General features: G+C 37.6%; 2 long non-coding RNA genes across 3 annotated transcripts; both read left to right on the top strand.

Annotated features, from left to right (window-relative positions):
• The first annotated feature begins 13,246 nt into the window (after nucleotides 1–13,246).
• On the top strand, nucleotides 13,247–18,603 carry LOC127161627 (uncharacterized). Its single transcript, XR_007827110.1, has 3 exons — nucleotides 13,247–13,301; nucleotides 18,277–18,352; nucleotides 18,467–18,603. It is a non-coding gene; the product is annotated as an uncharacterized LOC127161627 (long non-coding RNA).
• Nucleotides 14,330–17,628, top strand: LOC127161614 (uncharacterized). Of its 2 annotated transcripts, none has more exons than XR_007827102.1 (5): nucleotides 14,330–14,529; nucleotides 15,202–15,522; nucleotides 15,615–15,653; nucleotides 15,735–15,792; nucleotides 17,524–17,628. It is a non-coding gene; the product is annotated as an uncharacterized LOC127161614 (long non-coding RNA). The 2 variants fall into 2 exon arrangements; XR_007827103.1 differs by having other exon boundaries at nucleotides 14,330–14,822.
• Nucleotides 18,604–19,430: the final 827 nt, after the last annotated feature.

Here is a 19,430-nt window from a genome sequence, read left to right as displayed (position 1 = left end):
ATTTCAAAGGTTGTAGTATGTTTGTAGGTGCAAGACTGACTTACTACAGGTGAAATGTTGACAATATCATCCTTACTGTACATACAGTATATAATTATTCTTAGAAAAAAATACTGTAATTCAACAAAAGGGTCTTTTAATGTTCTAAAGGTTGTAGTATGTTTGTAGTTACAAGACTGACTTACTACACGTGAAATGTTGACAATATCATCCTTATTGTACATAAAGTATATAAATATTCTTAGAAAAAAGTTACTGTAATTCACCAAAAAGGTCTTTTAATGTTCTGAAGGTTGTAGTATGTTTGTAGTTACAAAACTGACGCTACTTCGGGATGCTTGCTTCCCGGGTTGAGCCATCGTTACAAAAGAAAAACAAAAAACCTGGTTGTCCCGCCTCGGAGGTGTTGGTACAGTCCCTATGACCCTATTTTTTGCAGGTAGCAGCCTGGCTACTAAATAAACCTAGAATGTATGCTGGTCGATTTGGTCGGTCCATACAACCTGAAAAAAGGGGTGAGTTTCGCCCCATCCTGGTTCTTGAGTTCTGATTCAGTCCCCTTTTTGGGCTACCGTTCGGGTGGCTGAAACAGTAACACATGTTTCTAGTTTTCAGCACTAGGGTTGGGCTATAGCTTTCGACCTGAAGGACGTGTGCTGTTACGCTGATTACCTGATGCAGATCATTTTTCAGTCTGCTTCAGTGGTCAGATGTATCAGTACAGTTTTTCCCTGTTTTTCCCTGTCCCTGTTTTTCAAAATGATCCATTTGCCTGCATTTTACAAACTCAAGGTGCCCTGGCCCCACTTAGAAGAAGGGCACCTGAATCCTCAACTCATCTCGATGACTGGAGTAGAAATACCTCACTCGTGAGATTTGTTGATGCGAATACAGGGACTTGGTGCCTCCGCACCTCAGCCACTGGGACTTCGGGTTGATTGGGAGAAAAGTGAGTTTTAAAGAACAAATAAATAAAAATAAAATAAAAGAAGAACAAGCTCTCTCTTTTCTTAGCTTGGAGTTGGATCTGGTCGAGACATATCAGCAAAAAAAGTCGGAGCTTAATTCCCAGATTCTTTTCAGGTACATGACAGCGGTTTGAACTTTCAGAGGCTCTTGGGGCATATAGCAGCCGTAGATCCGTTTTGGCCGCTCGGCTGCTCGATATTAGATCGCTTCAGCACTGGCCACACAACCAGATCCTGAGATGGGCATGGCACTGTGGCACACCTCAGGTTGGCATCCCCCTCAGTGTTGCCACCTTCTCAGCCCCTGCTCACACCCTGCGGTTCTACGGGCAGCAGTGCTCTTAGACCAGGTGTCGAGGCATGAGGCAGTCAACTCAGATGCTTTCAACATGGGCTGGGGTGCTGTTTGCAATGGGCAGGCAGCCTCGGGCTCCTGAACAGGACCTCGACTGCAGTGACAATAGTTGCCTCGAGTTGCTAGCAGTGCTTGGTCCTCCGCCGGCTACCTACCATTCCTTACGGATCTGTGCGCTTTCTCCCAGTTGTTTCGCCCCCTGGAGGTTTGTGGTATAATGTCTCAGTGTTTTTCTCCACGGTTTATCCCACCGTGTTTCCCCTAGTATCTTAACAAATATATTATTTTACCCATTTTCCACATGGCTTAAAATTTCGTCATTGTGCTCCACCTCTTAACACTTGCTTCAGATACCTGGCACCCCTGGTGGGCCGTTATCAGTACGTTGGGAAGGTTACGTGTTGAGATTCATTTGTCCTGACACGCTTGCCTGTCGGCGTCTGTTCCTCAACTACGTAACGTGGTTCAGGATTGTGGTGTTTTCCAGAGGAGACCCCAAATACATCAGTATTAACGTAACGTCGTAGAGTACGTTAAGCTTGGCATGCAAATTCCACTCGCCAATGTTCATTGGCCTGTTTTCTTAAGCTCAGAGGTGATTGGGCTCCCATTTTGCCTATGGGGAGTCGACCATAAAAGTTTGAAACATAACGTGTGTTGGTGTGTGTAGATAGATTTATGTATGTGGAACCTACACTGATGGAAACATAAATGCATACAAACATACAACCATACATAAAGAGCCATAATTGATCATGTAAATTGGAACACATGATGTCAGTACTTCTTTCCTCAAAAAAATATGTGGATGATTTAGATTTAATTTCTGTTAAACGTGTAAAAATGGTAAAATGGTAAAAATAAACAGAACTGAATATGTAATAAAACAGTAAGATATATGTATGTTGACCAATTTCAGTGTGCAATGAATATCTACATACTGTAATAAGAAAATGTTTCCCAAAGTAGTCCTGAAAAACACTTTTAAAATTTTTATCAAAAGATGAAACACCCACATTTTTTATTGGAAAATTAAAAAAAAAAAATAGTACAGTAAAAATTAATTGACTACACACTCAGTAATACAACTTAAACCAATTTTTATCATGTTCCATAAAAAAAGTGATTCAGATATTACTCTATCCATGGGGAAAAATACCTGTAATACAACTTTTATAAATAATCACAAATGTTTTATGAATAATCATAAATTGAGACTTGAGACTTTAATCCAAATGGAATTCCATGAACAGCTGAATAGATTACAAAGCAACAATGTTCAAATCAACAATTATTTTCTGTATTACGCAGTAACTAACAATAAGAACAATTATTTGGGGTTGATATGTAGGGACAACCACCTTGCAACTAAACATTATTGAACACACATGCACTGCAGTCGATTCTGGAGGGAAGACAAGACCATAAGTGTACTGTACTGTGTACTGTACATACAGTAAGGGAGACACTGGCCTAATTTCACCTGTAGTAAGTCATTCTTGTAACCACAAATGTACTACAACCTTAGCAACATGAAAAAAAAAACCCTTTTGCTGAATTTCAGTAATTGTTTAGAATAATTGAATAAAAATAATAATTGTGTATTGTGCTTACAGTAAGGTAGATACTGGCAAACTTACGACTGTAATAAATCAGTCTGGCCACTAGAAATGTACTGCAACCTTTGAAACATGAAAAAACAAAACAATTATCTGCTGTATGTACAGCAAGGTTGATATTCACAAAATTTCACTTGCAGTAAGTCAGTCTTGTACATACAAACATACTACAACCTTTGAAATGTAAAAAACCTCTTTTGTTGAAGTACAGTAATTTTTTTTCTGTTTTCCTCCCCTTTGACCCTGTGGGTCAAATCCAGATGAGTCCCACAGGGGTCACTTGTCAGATACTTGTTGTGGTCCTTGTGATGTAACATTTGCAGTTGTAGGGGCCTTTAGAAAGACCTTTGGGTGCACCAATCTCAGCAGGTGCATTCAGCTTGAATGCAGCAGGTAGACTGACAAGTTAAGCATTTCACTTGTCTGGTTGAGGACAACTCATGTGCATAGTTCATTGAATCAAGCCAGGCCACTTTTGTGACTTGTTTAGTTTGATGTGTTGTTCCATCGTGTAGAAACTTCTATCTCTAGTGACACCTTCCAAGGACTTTCTTGCTTCTTTTGACGAATCTTGTCATCTCCAGTTGTGCAGATGTCTAGGCAGATTCCGACAGGTGAAGGTTTCTCAGCAGATACACACTGCTATGTGTGAGACACCCAAACAGCACCTTAATGGCTCACTGATTGTACAATGATGAGCTTGATGTCATTTAAAGATGGGAAAAAAGTTGTGAGATATAATACAAGAACAGATAACAAAACAATAAAGAAGTGTGAATGGTACATTGGGTCTCAAGTGTCTTTTAAGGTCTATATGTCATAAAGTGGTACCATTTAAAACTGCCAATTCTGATACTGCTGCTAGTACATCAGAGACAGCTACTACTAGTAATACTACTACTTCAGCATCAGCAAGCACTGCTTCTCCTGTTCCTCCCCCAACATGTGCTGTCCCAAAGCAGCCTGCTCAGCTACCCAGTGACTTAAATAGCAATGCACCATCTCAGCCAGTACTGGGTAGCTACCCAAAGCGTGCATTTGCTACAACATTAAGATCATTCAATCCTGCCTGGTACCGCACACGACCATGGCTAGAATACTCTGTTGAGCGAGATGCCTGCTTCTGTTTCCCCTGTCGGAAATATGGAAGCATTGTTAATGAGAGGGATGTTGTTTTTACTTTAACTGGTTTTAACAACTGGAAAGCAGCCCTTGATCGAGACAAGGGGCTACAGAGGCATGTGTCCAGCCACAACCATGTGCATGCTTCAACTGTATGGACTCAGCACAAAAGCAGAGAGGCTACAGGGGGAACTGTTGACTCCCTGTTGGTTGGTAAAACACAACTTGAAAAAAAAACCATTACTATGTCAAGAGTGTGGGCAGTGCTGTTAAGTTTCTCTGTGTGAATGAGTTGGGGCTCCGTGGGACTGCAGAAACCTTGAGGCCGAATGAAGCAGGTAATGATGACATCGCTTCAGGTCTCTTTCTGAAACTAATGGAGTATACCTTAGAGAAGGATGAGAAGCTAGCAAGCATTGCTAAGGGTATCCCAAAGAATGCAAAATACACATCTAAGGATATCCAAAATGAAATTATTCAAACACTGGCAGACATGGTGCTTAGAGAGGTCAGGAAAAAATATGAAAATGCTGATTCTGCAGGGTTCTGCCTCAAAAGTGATGGGACCAGGGACAGGTGCAATGTGGAAAATTTGTCTGTGATGATTCGCTTTGTGAGCAATTCCATGCCAGAGGAGCATCTAATTGGGTTGCTTGACTTGCATCAACTTGATGCAGAGTACATCACCTCTGAGATATTGACACACCTTTCTGATGCTGGCTACAGTGCTGACAACATACTTAGCCAGTGTTATGATGGGGCTTCTGTGATGAGTGGGGTAAGAGGTGGTATACAAGCTCTGCTCCAAAAGAAGCTATCTAGATATGTTCCATATATCCACTGCTACAACCACCAACTGCACCTAGTAGTTGTGCATGCCTTGCAGAGTGAATCATGTGCAAAAAGATTTTTTGACCTCTCTAGTTCACTCTACAGCACCACCATGTGTCTGAGAAATATGATGCACCTCATCTTAAAAGGCTGCTTGAAATCCGATGGACAAGCCACTATGAGGTGACAAAGTGCATTGTTGAAAATCAAAATCATATTCTCAGTATCCTATGTGAGATGACAGAGGATGAAGATGCTGCAGTTGACCTGTGCACTGAGGCATCGGGCCTGCTATGTCAAATTAGGAGGCATCACTTCTTTGAGACTGGAGAGTTTCTAGTGCAGGTGCTTGGTGTCTTAAAACCAGCAAATGCAATTCTACAGTCTCAGTCTGTGGATATGTGCAGTGCTTCTGAGGTTCGTAAAGATGAGTATTGGGCAGAGTTATCTGAGGCGGCTGCTGGAGATGATTCACATCTTCCAAAGAGAAGAAGAACAATGAGCAAACACCTCGGTCAAAGTGTTGTGCTCTTAACTGTGGGCCATACAGACTCTGATAATCCTACCCTTAATCCCCATCAGTCTCTGAAAAGATCTCTGCTCAACATCCTTGACAGGGCCATTTCAGAAATGGAGACAAGATTTTCACAGAGGAATGTTGACCTGATGAAAGCCATATCTAGTCTTGCACCCAAATCTAGTGCATTTCTAGATTCAACTCAGTTGCAGCCTCTTACTGTGCTGGTTGGCACAGTGGCAGACAATGCAAGTCTGAAAAATGAAATCCTTGTGGCAAAACAGATGTTGCTCAAAAAATGTCCAAATGAAGCAGACCTGTCCTCTGTGTTTAAACACCTGCAAGAGTACAAGGAAGCCTTTCCTGAATTACATAAATTGTATGTAACAGCCCTGGTAATTGGTGTGTCTTCAGCAGCCTGTGAGAGTTCCTTCTCCACATTGTCACAGGTTCTAACCCCCTATCGTCGCACCATGTCACACAAAAGAAAGCAGAATTTGGTGATCTTGGCCCATGAGAAGTCCATAACAAATAACTTGGACATGGATGAATTTGTGAAAGTTTTTGCAAAGGGAAATAGGAGACTGTTGTTGTAGAGTGGATTGGAGAGAAGAGAGCTGTTCATTTACTATAAAAAAATAACAAAAAAAAAAATATAAAAAAACATAATATGATCTGTTCTATAGCCCATCTGCTTTTACTTAGTTTTTTTTTTATTATTGTGGTGGGGGTTATGGCATAAGACAACCTTTCAGTTTTGTAAATATTCTAGTTATAGTGTGTTAAGTCTAAAGTCGCTGCACATAACCATAGGTATAAAATGTGTATAGATTCTGCATTCGACCTCTCCAAGCACGCAGATGTGTCCGCCATCTTGGAACTGTAAACTTTATGTCATTCACCATACTATAGGTCAGTGTTGCCAAGTCTGCGGTTTTCCCACGGAATTGGGCTACTTTCAGACTGTTGCCACGGATTGTTTTTACACGTTTTCTTCCCGCCAAAAAACGTGTATTTTACCCCCATGAACACGATTTTTAACATGGACCCCCTCAAAACTCGAATAGGCTACTTTTGAGAAGCAATTGGGCGGGTATTGTTGTGAAAACCTGGCAACCCTGCTATAGGTTCGCAGACTAATGGCTGTGCAAAATTGTGGCATTGCAAAAATTCAGTGATTCCTATGGTGTATGAAGTCAAGTTGACCAATACAATATGGCGGACGGCTTACGTATAATGGCCCATAGAAACAGTTGCTAATGAGGCATCTACACATATATATCTATGCGCGCAACACTGCATGAAAAAGTTAAAAGCACAAAGTGAAGAGATATTGATGCCTATTGTTTTAATTTGTGCTTTCGTTATTTGAGCCTTTTCTTTTAACAGTTTTAAATTTCAGTTACTGCGCTCCTGAAGAACAATTCATAGAACTCTCTAATCCAGAGTTGTGATCTAAAGTAACACGATTTAGAAACAGCACAAAACTGCAGCAAAGTCTTTTTATGCAAAACCACTGATCTTTATTTACTGATCAAGAATAATATTTGTGTCACGTGTTCTTTGTATTTTGAGTTGTGGATCTTGCCTTGACCTAATTTTACTTTGTTGCCTGATTAAGACATTCTGTTCACCTGTGTATGGTCAATTATCTTGTTTGCCTCTTATTACTTAAGTTCCTTGTTCCTGTATTGAAGTTAGTTTGAGCTGATGTGTTGGTGGTGGTTTCTTGCTCCTAGTTTCTGTCTGTCATGAATCCTGTCCGGTCTGCCCGCCACCAGAGGTCGCCTGTGCATCTCACTGACATTTCACACTAGAGGTCTGCATTCCCGCGGCTCTCCCCGCGGGACCCGACCAGATTTTTTGCTACACGGGAATAAATTTACAAACAAAACGCGGTAGTGGTCGGTAACTCTGGTGTAACTTGGACGGGAGCGGGCGGTCTAATAATATACCGTTCCCGACGTCCTTTCTGAACAGCATATCTGCGCTTTACTCATTCTTATGGAGTATGGCCTGCGCTCATGACTGTTATGCACGCGCTGCATGCAAATAAATAAAATAATTAATTTAAATTAATTTAAAATAATTTGGAAAAGGTGATTTTGCAAGTAAGTAAACTTTTTTACAATTTTGAAATATCATTTAATTTATTACTAGTTATTATAATGTTGTATTTATATATTTTCTTTTGTAGGAGAGACGTTGAAATCGACGTCGGGACATTTTTTCGTTAAATTGTTAGGCTAAAAGTGATTTAATTTCGTAATGGCTACAAGCCAAGGAATTTGATCTTTTGCTTATAATTTTAAATGGCAGATGTAATTTTTGTCTTCAGCTATACTTTTCCTAAGCTACTGTGTTGACAAAAAAATGACACATTTGTATTTTGAATAAAAATAATAAATATGCTACAATTTTGTACATTTTTTCTACATTTTTGTTTTCTGCAACACATTTTCCGTATTAACAGCATCTTGACAAGAAGAATAAAAATAAAATAAATTGTTGTACAACCTACAATTTTTTGTTATCTCTCTCTTTCGGTTTAAATGTGAGATTCTGGAAATAGATAAAAATTTAGCGGGAACCGTCGGGTCGGGAAGAAAATTATTCCAAGCGGGCAGCGGGTGAACAAAGAGTGAATATATATATAGCGGGAGCGGGTGGGTGTGGAATAATACCTCGCGGGAGCGGGACTAAAAAAACAGTCCCGCGCAGACCTCTATTTCACACTACACAGACTGTTGCACTACACCCCGGACTACCTTTCCCATCAGCCTTTGAGCTGATTACACGCACACACCTGTACCTAATCAGAGGCTGCGTTCGGAACCCATACTTCCCTACTATACAGTAGGCAAAAAGCATAGGCGAGCGTATGAGTATGTTTGAATTTTCAGTATTCATAAAAGAGTAGGCGAGAATTAGTAGGCGAGTGCACTAATTCTCGCGAGATTCGGCACCATGCCCTGACAGTACTCAAAAAGTTTGGGGGTAGCGCCACCTTGTGGTCAAAAGTTATAAAGAAATTTACAAAAATGCGAATAACTTCTGCTTACATTAGCCTATTGTAATGAAACTGATGTCAGTAGATTCCTTGGGTCAAGCCGAGAACATTGATACTATGCCGAAATTGGCCAAACTTCCTGTCCGCCATTTTGATTAATGTACAAAACCTGCTTTTTCTTCACCAAAATTGACTCAGATCATCTTCAGACCATGCTGGCAAAAAGTTATGAATTTCGTGTTGATACCAAGCGGCAACCTCCCGGGCTCCCTCTTGAAGCCAACACAGAAGTGACTAAAACTGCAATTCATCGACTGGCCGCTAGAGACTGGCTGCAAAAGGGAGTCAATCCCATAGACTCCTCATGTTAAAATGCCCAACTTCACAGCAGAAAAAAAAATATGTTTATAGCCTGGTTCAAAAAGTGGTTTTGGTCTATATAGCTAATTTTGCCCTTCATGTCAACTCTGAGAGGGGTGAATTTTTTTATAACTCATCCGTTTAATTTATATTAAGCCTTAAAGTTCTGCATAATTTAGGGCGTGGCCACTTAAGTGACAGGTGGATTGCCGCTGCTGTCACCACCGTCGCACTAGGCGGGCGTGGTTTCAGCAACCAGCTCCACCCACGTCCCGCCTATTTGCCCATTTTCGATCATAGATATATATACTGACTAGATGTCGCCTTGGTCCTCTAAGCATACGTCAACATCGCCGCCATCTTGGGTCGGGGATCTGAAGGAAGCGCCAAAGTTTTTCATGAACTGGATGTTTTCAAAGAATGGTTAACCTGTGTTATATACTGTAGCCTAATCATTTAATAAGCTGTTGTAAATACTGGAAGATGTTTTCACACTACGTACGCACGTTATGTTTGTTTTTGTGTTATATAACCATTTTACGCTGGGTCATTGTATTGCAGGCTTGCTGATGTACAAAATAAACCAGTACAATTCAAATGTTTTAATTAACATGTATTTTTAAGTATGGATATCACACCATTGTAGCAGGGTTCCCGCGGGTCCTTAAAAAGTCTTAAAAAGTCTTAAATTTAGTTTATCAAATTTAAGGTCATAAAAGTCTTAAATTGTACAAGAAAGTCTTAATTATGATTAAGAGGTCTTAAATTTTAGGCACGGGAAGACCAGAATTGCGATACAGCTTAGTGTCACGATTAAACTTCAAAAGGCTGTGATTTCGTTAAATAAACACGAGCGCTGCCCGTTCAAAGTCCGGTGCTGAGCTGCTTTGTGTACTGCGGTTACCGAGGAAACACATGTCTGCAGTTCCGAATGCGCCATCTGCTGGCAGAGATTGAATGTGCATTTTCAATATGCCTGTTGTTTTGAGTAGGGTATTCTTACAATACAGGAGGCTGTAGTTTCAGAACCGCATTTTTAGGACCCTGTAAATTTTTAAAAATTACTTATTTTTATTTTATTGTATTGTATTTATTTATTTGTATTATGTATGCATTAACAGCTCATACTATTTATAGCAGTAGCTATTCAATTCTGTATATTATTATTTTTAAGGAAATACTGAATTTAGTTGTTTAATTGTATACACTTAATTATTGTCCTAACCAACTCCTAATCCTAAACTTACCCCTGAAATATTTAGCCTAATTTATTTCAATATATTCTAGACTTCAGTTCATTAGCCGCTGCGCTTCATGTCTGACGTGTGACCCACTTAACAAAGTGAAGTAAACAGTAAAACAATTGCTGTACAAATTAGTGTGTTTATTAGTACTTTAATAAATGTAAAATAATTTGAATACAAATACTAATTTACAACATCCAGCAGCACAATTAACTGTTTTTGACAGTTTAATGGGCTAAATGGAGATTGCTAACACCCCTTTGAACACTCAAGTTTATGTCAGCTTTTACATTAAAAATAAGATGGAAAGATTAAAAAAAAATAAAATAAAATAGTTTCAATGGATCTAGTCTTTGCGTCTGTTTGATATTTCTTTGTTGAATTGGAATTGCTAGATGGCGCTGTCTCAAAAAATAGGGTCCCAGAAATGTGGTTTTGCAGGAACATAGTATTGAGGTTGTTTTTCTTCAGACCAAAGCGAAAAGCGACCCATGTTTTTACCCTGCAAACATGCAGAGCTGTAAATGTGAACTGGTGGATCAGTTAGAAGATAATTCATCATAAAAATCTAAACACTAACATGTATTTGTATGTTTTTTTAAATTAATATAATAATTTATTGATAATAATTGTTTCAATTAATAAAAGGAATACTTTTTTCTATTTACTTAAAAATTGACACTTTAAAGAAATGTGAAATGTATCACATTATAAAACCTTTTGTTTTTGTCAAAAATCTGAACTGTAAATCGTTTTTTACAGTAGTTTACAGTCATTTTACAGTTTAATATTTAACCATAGACATTGCCTTACCCTGCTCATATGGTATTGATTTTATTTGTGCAGGTCTTAAAAAAGGTCTTAAAAAGTCTTAAATTTGAGCTTAAAAATCCTGCAGCAACCCTGTGTAGCCATTTTGTGTGCAGTAGACTAGGCTAAGGTAAGTAACAACAGTTAATTTTAAGTTCACTGAAGTGGAAGAATAATAAACTTACACCTAGTTTTGAAGTAGATTAATATCAAAAGCTTCAATTTTCTCTGGACTCGATCATAAATACATGTCTGTCAGTTGGAACAAACCAAAAAACAAACAAAAAAAAAAATCATTTGAGATTTGGACGATTTATGATGATTTAATTTCTGCCTAGATGCAGATGTTAGGTTCCCCATCCTAACATTCTGAGGTCTGTTGGTCAGGAAGTCCATAATTATTATTTTTTTTTTCCGCTTTGTTTGTTTAACTCATGCCTTTATTAAAGTTTTGCTCTATTATTTATCTATTTATTTATATTTTATATATACTTTATTTTATATTATTCATGTTTTTTTTCATTATACTATCAGCATCCTTGTAATTGTTTTGTGCATTGTAGAACAAATTAATTAGTTATGTACGTGTGTCTAAGTATTGTATTGTATATGATATATCACATATTTATGATAGAACATAGATTAATTAATTATTTTACTTATAAGTAAAATAATTAATTAATCTATGTTCTATCATAAATATATGTCTGACATTTATAATAAACCAAACGGCTTGAAAATCGGTTGAAAATTAAGCAAATTAAGGTGATTTTAATCGTTGATAGTTCTCTGCCAATGTTAACTAATGCAGAGTAGACGCGGCTTCCCCCGAACCAAGATGGCGGCCGCGCTGACGCATCGTTCCTATAGACAGCAGCGTCAGAGGCGACATCTAGTCAGTATATATATCTATGATTTTCGATTATCCGGGCGTGACGTGCAGTGACGCGATTCCAAGATGGCAATGGCCGACTCCCGCCCACTAAGAGCTTCAAAAATGCTCTTCAGAAACCTACGGGTGACGTCACGGACACTACGTCCATGTTTTTTACAGTCTATGGTTGATACACGAAACCATTTTCATTTAGCGCATCAACGAATTTGCTGGAAAGATGCCAAACTACTTCTGAGGCTGTATCTCTGCAAAGCCTTGACATATTGACACCAAATTTTATATGTGCTATTGTCACCACACCCTGACCACGCCACATCAATTCGGTAACAGCGCCACCTGCTGGTCAGAAGTAATACACCATTCATTAAACATTAATAATGAAATTTTCAAAAATGCTAATAACTTGTGATTGCATTAGCCTAATGAAATAAAACTGGTCTCAAAATATTCCTTGGGTCATGCCGACAACATACATACCAATTATTCCATACTTGGCCAAACTTCCTTTCCACCATTTTGATTAATGTACAAAACCCAGCAAACACAGTACGTTGTGACGACGTCGTCAGTTCGTCGTCCTTTGGTCAGCGCGACATTACTTTATGGCGACGTTGTGAGGACATCGTGGTAAAGTTCCATTTTTTTAGAATATTGGCTAACGTTCCGGAAACGTCGTGGGCACGTCCTCAACAGACGTCGCTAGTTAGTCCCATGGGGAACGTTGTGGCGACGTGGTCCCTTGGTCTCTATAGTATAGGTCTACCAGTATTTTATTTACAATTTATTTACAATTGTTAAATATAAATTGCTTACAATTTAAAATGTTAGATATTTATTCGTCAAGACTGACATTCCATTTATACATGCTAGAGAGATATTCAAGGCTTTAGAACGTTGGTGACGTTCCAGAAACGTCGTGGGCTGGTCCTCTACAGATGTTGCTAGTTAGTCCCATGGGAACGTTGTAAGGACGTGATCCCATGGTCTCTACCCAGCATACACAGTATGTTGTGAGGACGTCGCCAGTTGGTCATCATTTGGTCAGCGTGACATTACTTGATAACGTCGTGAGGACGTCGAGGTAACGTTCCATTTTCAGAATTTTGGCTAAAGTCCCAGAAACGTCCTGTGCACGTCCTCAAAAGACGTCGCTAGTTAGTCGCATGGGAACGTTGTAGCGACGTGGTCAGCTGGTCTCCAGATAACTTTTCATATTATTGCACTACATGTATTTGGCCTATCTTTTTAAGGTGTATACCATTTGAATAGCCTATAATAAGGGAAATACACTGAATTAATCAAGCATTTTTGAATTGTTATAGAAACATAATAATTATGCCGTCATTTAAAATGTATATATTTGTCATCAAATTAATGACCAAACAAAAACAAATAGCTTGTTAGCGAATATCAATAATTTATGCTTGTGAATGACAAGAAATTTATTGAAAAATGGCATATGGGACAAGTGAACATTTAAACCAGCGCACGTCACTTTTTAAGTGCTGCGTAAGTGCGCGTGCCCGTCACTTTAACGGTCAACTTCCAGCAGACGGACCCGAAGGAAAAGGTAAGCGCTATAAATCTATTTTTATTCATCGTTTTGCTGATATAAGGTTAGATATCATGTAAGATGATTAGTGTTTTGTATTTTTGTAGGTTTTCTATATTAATTTCGTAAATAAACGCCATGTTTGGTTCGCTTATGTCGCGGTCTGAGGTAACCTTAACTGCTAAAATCATGAGATAAAATTGTATTCCTTCTTTTTAGTTTAGTGAAATGTAACACAATAAACTATACTGTATTCACTGTCAAAAAAAAAAAAAAAAAAAAAAAAAAAAAAACTTCAACCGTAATAGTTTGTTTGACTGCCTGCCACTCTCGCTTTATGTTGCTCATGCTAGCCATATTGTAAGCTTGAATATAAACTACTGTTTACGTTTAATTAGACCGAGGCTAACGAAATCACCTTCAGCCCAGCAAACAGGGGACGTCCCCCGGACGTTACGAACGTCGGTTTAGGTCCGCAGTACGTCCGCTTTGTAACGTTCGCTGGCGGACGTTTGGAGGACGTCCGGATTTGGTCCGCTTTATAACGTTCACTGTCGAACGTTTAAGGACGTCCGGATTTGGTCCGCTTTGTAACGTTCGCTGGCGGACGTTTGGAGGACGTCCGGATTTGGTCCGCTTTGTAACGTTCGCTGACGGACGTTCTGAGGACGTTCACTTACGTCCGCATTTGGTTCTCTTTTTGACGTTCGCTGGCGGACATTTGGAGGACATTCGCCCGAACCAGTTTGCAAACATCCCCATAACAACACATGAAAAATCCAGTCGCCCATGCTTGGACTTTACCTGACACCTTGCAACTCAGAGTTCATTAAATTAAAGACAAGTAATAATAAAACAAATAATAAACCCATATTGGATTTTAAAGGATATTTCCTTAAAACAAAATCCCTTTTTTAACTGTGATATTGGAATGAAAAATGGAAAGATTGGCATTATTTTTATTATTATTAGTATGTACTATACTATAAACTATATATTTTAATTTGTGGCAAAATAAATAACTTGAATTTATGCAAAAGAAAAAGTAACTTCTGTAATTATCAAGTCTGTTTCAGCATTTCGACATCAAAAACAAGATACACTTCAATAATGTAATTGAACCTAGGCTACAATTAGGCCCTATGTATTCCCCATACATAAATAAAATAAGGTTGAATCCCTGAAGAGTGATGAATGCAGCCAAGGAAAACATGAAGAATAGAAAAGAAAGTGGAAAATAACACAGGTAAGACAAATAAATCAGTTCTTACTTTTTAATATTTACATAGGCTATCAAGCTGTTGGTAAGCTGACAAGATAAGTTATTAAGGAAAATTACTTTTTTTTTTTTAGTTATTGCATTTAAGACTGTTATGCAGCGCAAAAATAAAAGTGTGAAAGCCAATCAAATGAGCTCGTGATCGAGTGACGTCACTTAGGGTACGCGCATGTATCCATGGCAACGCTGAGTGACAGTTAACGGTCATGGTGATTTCCCCAGATATGGCCTTGAGTTTTCGCTTTTGTCCGGTCGAAAAGGTATTTATACTTTTATACTTGTAGACATTAAGTACCGTAACCACTGCGTATCTCGTAATATTTACATTTTATGAAAAGTTTACCTTTTAAAACGTTTGCTGAGGCTGTCCGTCGTGTAAGACTGCTGGCCGTTAGCCTAAACACTTTTGAAGCTAACGTTAGCACCCATATAGAAATGTGATACATGGCCATATATAAACATATATATATATATCCTGGCGTTAAGGACTTTCAGAGTAAAGATTTAAACTTGTTGTGATGAACACTAGTTAGTGTAAATACGGCCTTTCATCCGTATTAGTCACATCCGGGACATTTATTGCTCGTGTGCGCGCCTGACCCATTTGGAATATTTTTCACAGAGGCCATTTTCTTCGAGACGAGAGCTGTGTACTCCTGAACTTCTTCCCAGAGACATAACGTTATTTCCTTTCGCTGGCAATGCGGGGCAGACAGGGCATAGGAAACACCGGAAGTAAGTGTTTTACCTCAATTGCGATATGTGTTTTATAAGATGTTATTACTTTATGACGATATTAACGTTACGCAGTGCTTTTAACAAGGAAACGTAAGAAGTAAGTGTTTTACCTCATTTAACATATATATTTTATAGCTGTATGCTTCTAAACCAACATAAACGTTTCTTACAGATCTCATTTGCATTACAGTGCTAACGTAGAGGTCATTTTTAACAGGGAAAGTAAGTGTTTTATAACGTCATATGGATTTATAGCGAAATTTATGTATTTAAACTGTTTCTCATAGCAATATTTTCTTTCACTCGCGATGCAGCGGACAGAGAAGTTGGTTTTATCAAGGAAAACACAGAAAGTAAGTGTTTTACTTCATTTACTTGTAATATTACTTTATGATGATATTAATATGCTGTGTGCACCTAAACTTTTCTCATAGATCTGAATTGCTATGCAGTGCTGACGTGGAGGTTGCTTTTAACAGGGAAACACTTGAAGTAAGTGTTTTATCTCATTTAAAATTTGTATTTTATAACGTCATATGGATTTATAGTGATATTTATGTGCTGTGCTCTCCTGAACTTTTTCTCAGAGATATATTTTCTTTCAATCACAACACAGAGCAGACAGGAAAGTTAGTTATATCAAGGAAATGCCAAAAGTAAGTATTTTACTTCATTTATATTATGTGTAATATTACTTCATGATGATATTAATATGCTGTGTGCACCTAAACATTTCTCATAGATATTAATTTCTATGCAGTGCTGACGTGAAGGTCGCTATAACAGTTTCTACAATATTTAAGGTTTGTTGCTAGTCGCAGGGGAGCTGAGGGGAAAAGTAAAACAACGTTACACAACCTTCATAATTTAGCGTCCTTTTGCATTGTTGTGCTGTTGGTGATAGTTTAAATCTGAGAATCATAAATAATGCCATCACATGATTTTTAGTCAACCAAACTTAATAATAAAAAAATCATGTTTAAAAAAAAAAAAATCATGAAATTGTAATATTTGTGTCCTAAGAAGATGGGAAATAGCAATGAATTTATTTTCTGATTTCTTGCTCTTTTTAGGATTAATGTGCTTCTAACTTAATTTTCTGCATTTTTTTAAGTTGCTTTGATGATGATACATCCCAGGAACCACTTCTGGCCAAATTGGTACAGCCTTGAACTGCAAAATGGCAGAGCTCTGAACTGCATCAGCAAAAAAAAAAAAAAAAAAAAAAAAAAAAAAATTCTGAATTAAAGTAGTTGTCACTATATTGCCACTTGATTGTTTTACTGTAACTTCAGCCAAAAATAAAAATGTTGTATTATTTAACTGCCATCAAGTTGATCCAAACCTGAATGAGCTTCTTTCGTCTACTGAACACAAAAAGGTATTGTGAAGAATGTTTGTAAACAGTTGTTGTCCACTTACTTCCATGATAGGAAAATACTAAAAAAGTAAGTGGAGCCCCAAAATTGTTTGGTTACAAACATTCTTCAGAATATCGTCTTTTTTCAGCAGAAGAAAGAAGCTCATAAAGGTTTGGACCAACATGATGGTAAGTAAATAATTAAATAATTTTCATTTCTGGGGAACTATCCCTTTTAATACATTTTAAATAACTTTTTAAAAAAAGTGTTAATATTATTGTGTTTTGTAGCTGATCAGTTAATTAAAAGTTTTTTAAACATTACCCTTATTCTGTTTTTGCCATTTATATTTTGCCATTAAATTTTTAGTTCAAATATATGTAAATATATTTAACATATATTTCATTTACATATACATTGTTGCCCATATATGAACATGTAATATAAAGACATGTGTGTGTATTTAGGGAAATATATGTCGCATATTTGAAAGCGGCTATTTTATATATCTGTGTAATCCATACATCGACATATATATATGTGTTTTACATATATTGCCATATATCAGATTTTCGTAAAGCTGAAACGATTAAACGTATACAATATTGACAGATATTGAACTTCAATATTGAACAAACAGCGATATGCTGGTGCTTTTGTGTTAAGTGCATTTTTGATAAACGCACATAGAATAGGAACAATGGCTTAAAAATCATAAGAGGTTGGCTATCAATCGGGAAATTCTACGCAGGTGTCATTCGCGCAGATAATGATTCAGTTTGATAGAATATTATGTCATTATGCAAAAACGAAGTCAAGGTTTAAAACCATTGCTGATTTTTGTTCATTTATATTGTTTTAGGTTTCGAACATAAGGGTGGAATCAGACCTGGATAACGAACAACATCTGGAACACACGTCAGACGACAGACAGACAAGCACACACACAAAAGAAAAATATTTTAACAAATAAAAATGTATTGTTAATGTACTATTGCTTGTGTGTTTATTCCTTGGGTAGATCAATTTTGTCTGATCTGACTAATGACATGTTTACGTATATTAAAATGACCTGTAGCAAACGTTCGCTATAGGTCCCCACAATGTTTTCATGAACGTCCCGCAATTGTCCGTGGTACGTCCCGTGAACGTCCCCATTTCGTCAGTTTCGTCCCGCGAACAAACTCGCAACGTCCCCATGACATCCAAAAAACCCTACACGATGACGTCCAGGGGACGTTCGCAGATGCCATTCAGGGGACGTTGTGGCGACCTTTTTTTGTTAGCTGGGAGTGTATGTGGGAACATTTTCCGCATTTTCCCCTCGAGCAACAGACCTGTAAATTGTGTCATTTGCTCACTATTGGTGTTAAAGATGTTTTTTACATGCTTGCTTTTTATGCTAGTTAACGTAACCTTTCATTCACAAATAAGATCCGATACGTTTTAACAAATCTGTTAAGAAATTAGTGGTTCATTTTCTTTTAATAAGGTCCTGACTGCCAGTGAACCAGGCAATGATTCAGTCAGTTGCTTATAAGAAAAGATGCTCATTTGTTACTACCTAGTAGACTAAATATTTTATTCATTGTTGTAAAACTAACATTTTTGTCAGCAGGTGGAGAGACAGTCTGGGCAGCACCAAGCTGACAACTATTATGATTATGAGTAGGGATGATTATCGAGAACAGGTACTGATTTGGCTCCTGACTTGTTCAGTACTGAAAAACAGATATAAGATACAGGACCAACAATGTAACTATAGATGTAAATTGATTTTAGTGGCTTATATGTTTATATTTCAGGCCTGCCTGACCGTTCTGTTGCCCTGGATGTGAAGACACACTGGAACTGCATTTCTCATGGTTGAAAGAGTTGCGCATCGATATCAGACATACAAGAAAACTTCCTGGACCCATACGACAGAATGCTCAGGAGGAGAGGTAGGTAATCCACAGGGTTGGATTTCACAATTTACTCATATCTAGATAGATATCACTTAAAGGAGAAGTCTACATCCAGATCAGAAATTAGGGGTGCACCGATACCGGTATGTGGTACTGTATGAGATTGACGAGTTAATATTGCTATTATTCTCACAGACATTACTCAGAAGTTTGTAGTTCTGTCAGATATGTCAAAAATAAGTAAGTAAAACAATGCACAAGTTATCTAAAGATAGGGAGAGAGAGGGGGGCGGGGGAGCGCAGTTCTGTTGTGTGATCTTTATTGATGTTCACTCACTTAGCACACACATAATTTGGATTAAAACTAATTTGGAAATTTATAGGGGCATTCACTATAAAGCATACACAACTTTATTGGCAAAAATATCACTGTTAGGAGATTTATAACAAATAGTTCCCTGCATTATTACAACAAAACGCATGATTACAGTAGCTGCTGCAATGGAGCAGCTCTATGAATTAAAGATGATGTACCATAGAGCAAAAAAATGAACAGTGAAAGTAATGAAAACTTAGGTGTAAGTGTTGAGCAAAAACTAAGTGTAGATATAACTGAAAGATATAGTCAAATCAAAAATTATTCAGACACTAGTATAATTTTTTTACATTTTTTAATTAATGTGCAGGACACTATAGTTCATTTATGTAAATCAGCAAAATAAAGTAAAAGTATGACATATACTCCCAAAAAATTGCATACAGTAAAATTGATCACTTGGGATCAAAAATGATAAGTTCCAGTTTGCAGAGAAATGTTGTCTGATAATGTGAGAAAAGATGTCTGAATGAATTTTGGTTTGAC

This window comes from Labeo rohita, chromosome 3 (assembly GCF_022985175.1).
Source record: "Labeo rohita strain BAU-BD-2019 chromosome 3, IGBB_LRoh.1.0, whole genome shotgun sequence".
NCBI lineage: Eukaryota > Metazoa > Chordata > Actinopteri > Cypriniformes > Cyprinidae > Labeo > Labeo rohita.
Note: the sequence above shows the minus strand (reverse complement) of the source record. Positions and strands in the feature narration are given on the sequence as shown.